This window comes from Bison bison, unplaced genomic scaffold, assembly GCF_000754665.1.
Source record: "Bison bison bison isolate TAMUID 2011002044 unplaced genomic scaffold, Bison_UMD1.0 scf7180017853731, whole genome shotgun sequence".
Classification (NCBI taxonomy): Eukaryota; Metazoa; Chordata; class Mammalia; order Artiodactyla; family Bovidae; genus Bison; species Bison bison.
This window is the reverse complement of record NW_011484304.1, coordinates 568256-578948: the sequence shown is the minus strand read 5'-3', so window position 1 is coordinate 578948 and position 10693 is coordinate 568256. Positions and strand designations below refer to the sequence as shown.

At 49.4% G+C, this 10693-nt stretch overlaps 1 protein-coding gene across 1 annotated transcript in view; it reads right to left on the bottom strand.

The window, feature by feature from the left end:
• Nucleotides 1-10693, bottom strand: part of NKD1 (naked cuticle homolog 1 (Drosophila)) — a gene marked incomplete at its 5' end in the record, with an annotated part of 92098 nt that overhangs the window by 80193 nt on the left and 1212 nt on the right. The gene's annotated exons all lie outside the window — the stretch shown is intronic.

Genomic DNA, 10693 nt, shown 5'->3' with positions numbered 1-10693 from the left:
GCATCCTGCCCCACAACCCCCAAGCGCTACCCACCCCTGAGCTGGACCCTGTATTTCTACTTGAACATCTCAGGGACTGGATTGTCCTAAGCCGGACACCAGAAGTGGGTTAAAGACTCCCCACTCGGCAATCACGCCTTGTGGCCTTTGCATTTCCCAAACCCTTTGAGCTGTTTTTACCAAATCTTTCATCACCGGGCTATTTATCCTTTTGGGACTCAACAACTTAGTTCCCTAAACCAAAGGAGAACCCCTCCTCATTCTCTCTTACCACGCCCTGTTCTTTCCCTTCATCACATGCAGTGCACATTTGGGTGAGCAGCCACTAACCACACCAGACAGCTGCAAGAGGAGGGGCGACATCTGCTTTGTTCTCCTTGATTTGCCAGTGAACGCATTTCACTCTGAATGACTCCACAAGGTAGGAAATTATGACCGCCCATTCCACAGATGTGAAAGCTGAGGATCTGCAGTAAGCTATCAGGTAACCCAGGGCCACCCGGCTGGGAGAGTTGGGAAGTCTGATTCTGAAAGCTCTAAACACACTCCTGACACCTACTATGGGCACACTCTGGACGCTGGTATAAAAGGGGCCACAAACCACATCTATACTGTACTTACCCTACCTGCCCTCCCATCCTTCTCTCTACCAACTGAAACATACTATCCATGACTCCCCAGCGCCCAGCCTTGGCTTGGGCTGTACCCTCCACCTTGGAGGCAGCCTGAATCCACCCTCCCTGGCTGGGATCAGGAGTTTAACTTGCTGAGCCTGTCTTCTCAGCTGTACACGGGGGAATAATACATGTAAAGAATGCATGTACAATATTAGGCACTTTAATATTCACTTGTATGTGCTATTATCCCTCACACAGTCATACCCCACCAAAATCTTGTAGGTTTAAATCAACAGTCACAAGCCAGCCCATATCCAGCTGTCTGGGTCCACCCAAAAGAGTGTTTTTGAAAATTTTTATGTAGTTGATGATAATTTTTTAAATTAGAAAAATTTCACATAAAAATCCAGACGGCTGGGTTCTCTTAACGATCAAAAGATGTGGCAACACCAGGCCACATTGCCACATGACAACAGCTGGCTGGGGCTGAGGGGCGCTGCTCCCTGGACACAGCACATGTGCTCCCCAGGGCATCCGAGTCCTCCCCACCCCCTGGGTGTCTCCCAGCCAGCCTGATGCATTGGTGAATATGACTTCTCTGGTCCCTGCAGGTCCTTTAGATTCTGACCCTTGGTCTCAGTCTTACCATCCTTAGAGCTGTATTGACATGCCATGTCTTTCAAAAACACCTCCTCCGATCTCTATAACCCCGTGTCTCTTCCTGGTTTTGTAACTGTAAGAGCGAACTTACACAGTTACGATCCGTCCCATACTACAACCATTTTACAGTTTGAGTCCTCACAGCTGCCCTGTGAAGTAGACACTATTATCATCCTCACTCTACAGATGAGGAAACACAAGCACAGAGTTGATTAGTCTATTTCATCCCCACCCTCATCAATTACCTGCTCTCCCCTCCCCCCCCACCCCCAGTCCTGTGTTGCTCTGTGCCCTCAGGAAGATAACCTTGTGGACCCATTCACCAGGGCTTCCCAGTCTCTGGCTTCTGAATTCAGCTGCCAATGGGAGACCCCCGTAAGAAACTGGAGGATGCCAGGAGATGGGGGTGGTGTGTTTCTTCGGCACCTCCTCACTACTTCTGTACTGTATCTCTGACTGCAGTTAATCCTCCATCTTTATAGCTTCGGCCTGGTCTCCACCTGTCCTCAGCTGTGATTCCTACATGGATCCAATCCAAAATATCCAACACATCCTCTCTGGCCCTTTGTTGCCCTTGGGGGGTGGTAACAGCTTCCTCCTATTGCCAGGGACCCACCAGATACTGGGTACCTCAAGACCCCATGAAGGCTCCCTAAATGCTGCCCATAGCTCCGGAAGCTAATTTCACTTAGACTCTCCGGAGTGGCTCTGTTTCCCACTAGATCCCTGGCTGACAGAGGTTCGACACTGTGTCCAAGCTCCCACAGGCAGAAAACGGCGCAGCAGGATCTGAACCCAGGACACTGGGCCACAGAGTCCTCGCTCTGTAACCACCCCCTGACACTGCCTGGTGTTCTATTCTACTTCTCCCGGTCCTTCACCTGCCTGTGGCCCCCTCAAGAGTCCCCCGGGTGGCCCTTGAGAACTAAGCACTGTGCCTGGATCAAGGCAGACCTTCCAGAATCTCTCCCTCAGCCCATAGAATCAGTCACTTGATTCCTCTTTATCCTCTGAAGTATTTTTACAAGGGAGAGCCCATCCTTCCCCACATTCCTTCTTCCCCTAGATCAAAGGGCTTACCTCTGTCCTGCTGGCCCCTCACACAGGGCCCCTCACACACTTGTCTCTGCTCTGCACAAAGACCAAGCTCCATGGCATGGCTGAGAAGGCCCCCAGGCCCAGGCCGTGACCCCTCTTCAGCCAACTGAACTTCGATCAGTATCTCAAACAAACTGCCCTCTTCACCACAGGGCTTTCTCACATGTGGTGGGTCAGTCCAGCAGACACTCATGTGGCTGTTAGGTGTTCTCTCCCCTTGCCTCGCTCACCACTACTCCTCTCCCTATGCAACTCTGGGCTTAAATCACAGCTCCTCTGAGACCACCTGTGACCCTGGACCAGTTCACACTCTCTGCTCCAGACTTTCAGAGTGTCTAGAGAAAGTCTTTCAGACTTCCAGAGAATGCCCAGAACATTCTCTAACATTCCTTAAATATTGTCATTATTCAGGAGATAACTTTTCAAACATGGGCCAATCAAACATGAATATCAATGCAAAGTAAAGTATTAGCAAATCAAATATGTGCTAAGTTGCTTCAGTTGTGTCTGACTCCTTGTGATCCTCTGGACTGCCAGGCTCCTCTGTCCATGGGATTCTCCAGGCAAGAATACTGGAGTGGGTTGCCATGCCCTCCTCCAGGGGATCTTCCTGACCCAGGGATCGAACCCACATCTGTTATGTCTCCTGCATTGGCAGGTGGGTTCTTTACCAATAGCGCCACCTGGAAAGCCTAGCAAATCAAATATAGTAATATTTTAAAGCATCAGTCTAGCACGGCAAAGAAAGATTTAGTTTAGGAATGCAAAGAAACTTAAACTCTAGGAAATCTGGCAATGTAAATCATTCATATAAATCACACAATATATTAGCAAAGAATCATCAGCTCCATCAATACTCCAATAGCATTTGATAAAATTCAATAATTATTCCTGGTTTAAAAAATCTTAGCAAGTCAGGAGATACAGAAAGCTTTCTTAATTAGTTAAACAATGAACATCATACTTAATAGTTAGGAATCAGTCAAGGATATTCTAACCAATGCAATAAGATAAGAAAAATAGATGAGAGGCAAAGGTGAAAGTTCAGCTTCACGAAACTCTAAGTTCTATAAGGCAGGAAGTACGTTCTATTCCTCATAACTTCCACAACATCCTAACCACACTCAAAAATCTGTGGAATGAACAGCCACCCAGATTAGGTCTGATTCCCATTAAGTGTTCTCAAAGTACCCAGAACCTCTCCTTTGAGGCATAAATCACGACTTAGATTGTGTAATTTGTTTTTACAAACCCTTATCTTCTCCGACTAGAATGTAAGGTCCATGAAAACAAGGACCATGCTCTACTGACAGAGCAGATGTATACCTGGCATAAAGTCAGTCCTGAATTTCTATTGCACGGGTGCATAAATGATTTGAATAGAATGCATTCAATACATAGTTTCTAAATTCCAACAAATGTAATAAGTTTTATCCTACTTCTCAGCTAGAAGATTTGAGGCCCAGGGAAGGGAAGGATCCTTCAGCTAATGCCACACACCACTGTGAAGCCCACCCATTACCCTGGGTTCCTCTGAAAGGTGTCAGCCACACATAGGCCACAGCCCACATGGCTCAATAAGTGAGGAAAGTGAAGCCCAGAGCAATTCTCAGAGCCCTTGAAACAAACACACATCCAGGACACACCCCGGTGGCCAGAGTCACCTGGTAAGACCTGCCTTTCTGGACGTGCTGCCTTTCTGGGGCGAAGGATGACTTCAGCGGAGGGACCTGAGGCTTCCCTCTCAAAGCCCTGTGACAGGTACCGCGTGGATAAACAGCCCCCTCTGCTTTCCTGGGCAGTTATCAAAGAATTAGTTATGTCTCTGCAAATGCTTGTTTGGAAAAGGTTCTCCACCCCACCTGGGCTTGGCAGGAACAGCAGCATCACCAAGCCTGCCCTTTGGGGAGTGATCAGCCTTTTCCTCCAGCTCCTGAAGGAACTCGGCCATTCTTCATGTGCAGAGTCTGAAGTGAGCCATAAAGAAGCAGGCAGCTTCCCAGGATAAACGGAGCACGGTGACATCAAAGACTGCCTTCCAGATTAAACAACTGAGGCCTTCAGCTCTCTCTGGCGTTTCTTCCAGGATATTCTGGGCTCCTGCCTCAGTTCTCCCTTGGATGGAATGGCAGATATTTTGTTTGTGAGAGTCTGAATTTTTTCCTTCCTCGGGGAGTGGGGGAGGGAGGAGGCAAGGGGAAAGGAGGGGGAAAGAGAGTGAGAGGAAGAGAAAGAATGTCTGTGAGAGACAAGAGCCACAAAAAGAACATGTGTGAGTAGAAAAGAGAGCGGGAAGTCAGGGAGGCAGCCTGAAGTGCCTGCTTTGGAATCCAACAAGTGACCTAAAAATTCTAAAGTTGTGAACCTTCAGTTACAGTGAGTGAGGTTGCAAGAACCCTCGAGCAAAGAGGATTGTGTATGTGTGTGTGCTAAGTCGCTTCAGTCGTGTCTGACTCTTTGTGACCCCATGGACTGTAGCCCGCCAGGCTCCTCTGTCCATGGGATTGATTCTTGAGGCGAGAACACTGGAGTGGGTTGCCATGCTCTTCTCCAGGGGATCTTCCCAACCCAGGGATCGAACCCACATCTCTAAGTCTACTGCATTGGCAGGCAGGTTCTTTACCACCAGTGCCACCTAGGAAGCCCATAAGGAGGATTGAGGGGTTCCTGACTTCCTGGGGCCCACAGATCTCCTTGTGGGCCCCTGACCCTTGCCCAGAGGGTCACAATGCACTCCTCTTCCTCAGACACATCTGGTAAACTGAAGCAGGAGACCCTCCAGCACAGGCCCACAGCAATTCTGGGGTAGGACAGGCTCTCCCTGGGATTGGCGTGTCACTACACCCCCTGGCCCTTGGGGTGCCTCCCTCTGCCAATCCCATGGCTCAGGCGCCACATCCTACCCACAGCTGGGCTTCTGACCTTCTTCCCACACAGGGCAGCAGGGGCCACCCCTCACTCAAACAGCTGGGGCAATGCCCCCCAGTCCCTGGGCATGACACTGCATGCTAATCCACTCTACAGAGCATGCTGGTATCTGGACCAACAGACTGGCTGCCAGGCCAGCTCCACCCCACCCACCTGTCCAGAGGGACAGGGAGCTCACATGTGCCAAGAACCACTAAACTGTGGGGGGGATTTGTAAAATCTAAAATTTGTAGCAAGAATGAGCACCAGAGAGTTCCAGACCCCACAGGACGCACAGCCACTTGGAGCCCACAGTCCCTTCTCGAGGGCTCAACCCAACCATGGACACTAATGTGCCGGGGCCTCCCCCAGCTCCTGCTGCACAAACCCATCCCCTCTTTCCACACTTCCTTGCTCACTGGCCCAGCCTCTCACGAATGCCACTGTCTGCCAATGCGCCTGTGCACATGCTTATTCTTCATCTCCTTTATTAGACTGGAAGCCACAGGAGGACAGGCACCACCGCTCTGTGATCTGCCACTGTAGCCTCAATGCCTGTCTTGGCTAGGGAGTTCATAATTAATAACAATTCATTATCGATCATAGTGAATGAACAGCTGAGAGTCTGGAAGAAAAGGCCAAATTACAGTCTGTCATTTATTCCTGCTTTCAGCTTTACCTGGACGGAGTAGGAAGAGGCAGTGATGGTGACCTAAACCATCTTCATTCATTCTTCATTCATTCACTGAGCAAATTTATCATGAGAGCCCACCGCATGCCCTGGGACTGCCACAAGGAAGACGGATTCCTCAGGAGGTGATTCTTCCTTTGCTGACCGTTCAGCCTTGTTGCTTCAAGGCCTCAGAGGAACAGTCTGGCCCCTGAGCCCAGTGCCCAAGCTTCCTGGTATGAGGAGGAATACGCTCTCTCCAGTCATCACCTGCATTATCGCCTCACTCTGACACCCCCACGGGGCGAGGGGATTAAACATTCCCCAAGTCTAGAAGTTTGTGGGACATACTGTGGTTGTCTCCTGGTTTAGCTTCCCACTGCGTTTACGACAGACTGCACAAGGTGTGAATGTAGAGTGTCTATTCCTGAGCTTGAGGGAAAGCACACACATAACAGCCTGACTCGGGGAACCAGAGTCCTTCTCAAAAACAAAAAGGTTTGTAGGGAGGATAAGACACTCCTCGAAGCCTCTACAAGAGACCCCGTCACAGAGATGCATTAATGTATCCAGAATGACACCCTTGCCCACTTTCCACCATTCTGAGGGACCCAGACCTACCGGAAACCAGAAGCTCTCCCCAGCACTCTGCCTAGCTCCAGCTTGCCCCTGCTCTCCTCCCCACCCCCCACGGGTCCAGAAAGCTGCCAGGTGGGGCTATGAAGCTGGCCTGGGTGCCACAGGCAGAGGGCACCCTCCATGGAGAACTCAAAGAAGTCAGTGAGTGGAAGCCCAAACGCCTCCTCTAGCCTCAAAGCAAATCATCTTTTAATTGTGAAACACCAAATATTTAATTTATGCTCTACCTCAAATGTCAAGTCCACCTCCCGGCACATAGCTTTGAAACCACGTAAGGAGGCCTAACACTTTCCATATGGTGAAGACATGGGGCCTTTTAATTGTGCCAACTGGTATCATTCAAGGGTAATTCCCCTGGAATCCAGCACTCAGGCAGCAGCTGGGCCGGCCTCCAATCTCATCACCCAGCCCCATACGTCCCCGCAGGCTCCCACCATCCCTGCGCCCTCCCAATCTCCCCCAAATATCAAAATGCACGAGGTGCCCCTAATCAAATTACCAAAGCGCCTGGCAGCCACCTTTGATCCAGAGGCAGGCTTGCCTGCACCAAAGTGCTCAGCCTGTTTTCTTCAGGCGACTTTGCCATAAAAGAACAAAAGGACCAAACTGTGGGTTGGGGGAGGGGATGGTCTTAAATCCAGAGGTCAGTGTGCATATATGCACACGCATGTGCACGCTACAGGAGGGTTCACAGACACGCAGATTCTGCTTCTCCAAGTGTTCTCCTATCAATGTCTCCTATCAATATCTGTGTCCATTTACTCCATCTACTAAGCTTGTTAATTTTACCCATTATATCTTCCAGATCTAACATTTCCAACTGCTTTTCTTTTGTTAATGCCTGTTGCTGCTTCATGCTTCTAATATCATCCTTTATCTCTGAGATTATTATGCTTACTTTAATGTCTAATTATCTAGCACACAGTTGCCTGGCATACAAATTGTTCATGTATCATTCATCTTCTATAGAACTCATACAGCTTGCATGTCTCCTTATTTTTCTCCTCAGAGCTCATATTCCCTTGAAGCTCATCATGTACCACTAAAAGGGCAGATGTCTTAACCTGTGTCCCTCCTCTGGTTTCATAATCTGGGCCCCCATCTCCACCTTCCCAGGGCCTTAGGAACCTGCCAGGCTTTCCCCAGGTTCTACACTTTATGAAAAGTTACCTGCCAAAACTCTGCCAGAGATGAGCAGGTTATTACACCCGTTTTGCAGATGAGCTCATTAAGGTACACAAAGGTAAAATGGTTTATACAAGGTGACAAGCTATTGTGGCTGAGACTGACCTCATTTATTCATTTATTTTTTGGAAGGGTAGGCATGGGTTAATTGCCGATGAATCACCCTCTCACATCCCAAGATCTTGCATGAAACTAAGACCCACCTTAAACATTTACTAAGCTACTCAGACCCCCTCAGGGAGGAAGAGGGCAAGCAGGGGCCCCTCACGCTTCTGCCTGCCTCACCCCAAAGTGCTCGGCAGCTGGCCAGCATGCCACCTCTTAGGAATGAGTAAGTGCGACCCCCTTCAGGCGGATGCTCTGGTGCGGGAAAGTACTAGTAAGTACTCCAGAAAGGGAGAAAACCAGAGTCCACACCAGCTGGCTGGCAATTTTACAGGGTTATGAGGAGGATTAAGACAATGTAAGCAAAATGCTTGACACACATGGGTGCTTAATAAATAGTAGTTATCTTTGCAATAATAATACTGCTGGTTGGATGAGCCAGGAATGTGTCCCCAGCTGCCTTGGTGAAAGGCTGGGTGATGGAGTAGAGACAGAAGCCATTCCCAGGACAGGGACAGGTCTGGGGTGGGGGGTGGGGGTGAAGCTCTGCCAGCGCTTGGAACGAAGCACACTTCAGAGCCCACACCCTCCTACATCCTGATGAGATAATGGAAGAACCCAGAGCCACCCTTTCCGTGCCCCTAGAACTCACGGAAACTAAACAGACCGGGGGTTGCCTACTGCGATCCCGTGTAATATCTCAAAGTTAAACTGGGGGTATTCTTTCTCATTCACAATTTTGACCAGTTGTACTTAACATTTTTCTCAGAATCGACTTCAGACTATCTGTTTCAATTTAGCTTCATCCTAAGCAATAATATCCATGAAATCAAGGGTTTGATGTCCCAGCTATTTTATTTTCTTCTGGTAAAAAGAAAAAAAATGTAACTGTTAAGATAAAAACTATTCCTCTAAGTACTACTTGAAATCACCTCGCAGGCACCCACAGGACAGCCCCACACCTTGGGCTCACCCTGGCTTCTCCCGAGGCCAACTCCACCTCTGCAGGCTCAGGAATGAGGCCAGCAGTGGGGGGAAGCCGGGCGTCTGGGTCCCAGTCACCAAGCACGACTCCCAAGGAGGCAGAGTTTCTCTCTTCTGAATATCCTGGATGGCAGGGCCCACCCTCCACCACCCAACATATGTCACACTGATGGCTCTCGGGCTCACATCTTCAAAAGTGCTTTGAACAAACACTAATGACCCCTCAGCATTTCTCTGCGAGAGGGGGCTGGGAAAGGAGGGGGCAGGCCCCATCCCATACTGTCCTCAGCTGGGGGAAGAAACCAGGCAACAAAATTCCCGTGACTTCACCAAAGCCACAGACTTAAGCTGGGGCCCCCTCTCCCCCCTCCCCCATTTTCCCCAATGGCAACTTTTACTGGCTCACATCCCTCTTGCTGGGAACACTACTATTTAATTAAAAACGACAGACTTTTGTTTTCCTCTCCTTCCTTCCTCCTCCCTCCCATCCTCCAGGATTGGATGCCAAGGAGACCCACCAAAAACATGCGGGTAACATTTGTTATGGCTTTGAAGATAAAAGTCAATTGAAGTAAGCCCTCGCTGTATTTCAAGTTTCCCCTAAAGCATGGAGCAAGCTGCCTGGCAGTTTAGGAAAGAAAAAAAAAAAAGGACTGCAAATAAATGTCATTCTGCAGGAATACTTTGTAAAAATAAACAGGCTGAAAAAACCCAAAACTTGATTAATGGAAATCCACTCAGTTGGCCTCTGTCTTGAGCTGCAAAATGCATTTGTTCATATGGCTAAATCGGATCATTTTCATTGGGCTTTAAATAAATAAGGAGATCAAAAACTAGAAATGGTGGGGGGAAGAAAGGGAAGTTTGTACTTCTGTTTTTAAAGGGCCCTAACTGCAGTGCCCCCTCCCCCCACCCAGCGCTGGCCTTTCCTAGGGGACAGTAGCTTCAATTCTAACCTAACCAACAGATGAAAAGAAATGCGGAGGAGAAGGCCCCCTGCTCAGCAGTGACAGTGTAGGAGGGGATGGGGGAGCTTCCTCTAGATGCAGGGGTTATTTCATACATGCACAAGTCAACTATCCACAGGCTCACCTCCTGCAACTGACTACACTCAGTCCAGGTTCCACGACCCTAACACACAGACATACACACACACACACACACACTCACACACATCTGAAAACTCCACTGGCCCCTCCCCAGCCTATGAACAAGACCAAAGGACTAACCAGACCTGAAACTCAGTCTGTTCCCCTCTAAGTTTAAGAAAAAAAATTAAATGTCACATCAAAAAGTTGATTCATCCTTTGATCCTTGGCTTGCTCGAGTTCCACGCAGACCATCTGAAAGCCCTGTGCAGAGTTCCAGAGCCCATAGGACATCTGTGAACACCAGTCCCAGGCCAGGAGCTGCGGCTGGACTCACTCACTCCCCTGTCACATCTATTGCTCCCCTAGGAACAAATCCAGCCACAGGGACTCACTGGGTTAAGGCTGCGGTGGGCCAGACTAGAGCACAGTGAGGCCCTCTCTCTCCTTGTGCACCAAGCCAAGGGGTCTCCCAGATCTCAGTACCCCCCAAGTTCTGCCCCCACCCAGATCACTGCCTGCTCTACTGGGACTCCAAGGCAGTTGGCACTGATGAATGCCACAGACACTTGGAACACATTCGGAGGGCAGCACAGTCCTGCCTTTCACCCAGACACCCCCAACCGCCTTCCCTCTTCCCTAGCCCAACTCCAAATCCACCTTTGAATGCTGGCCACAGAAACAAGGAAGAAATCAGAGCAAGTCCCCGAATCCCTCCAGCACAGACAAGTTCCCCATCA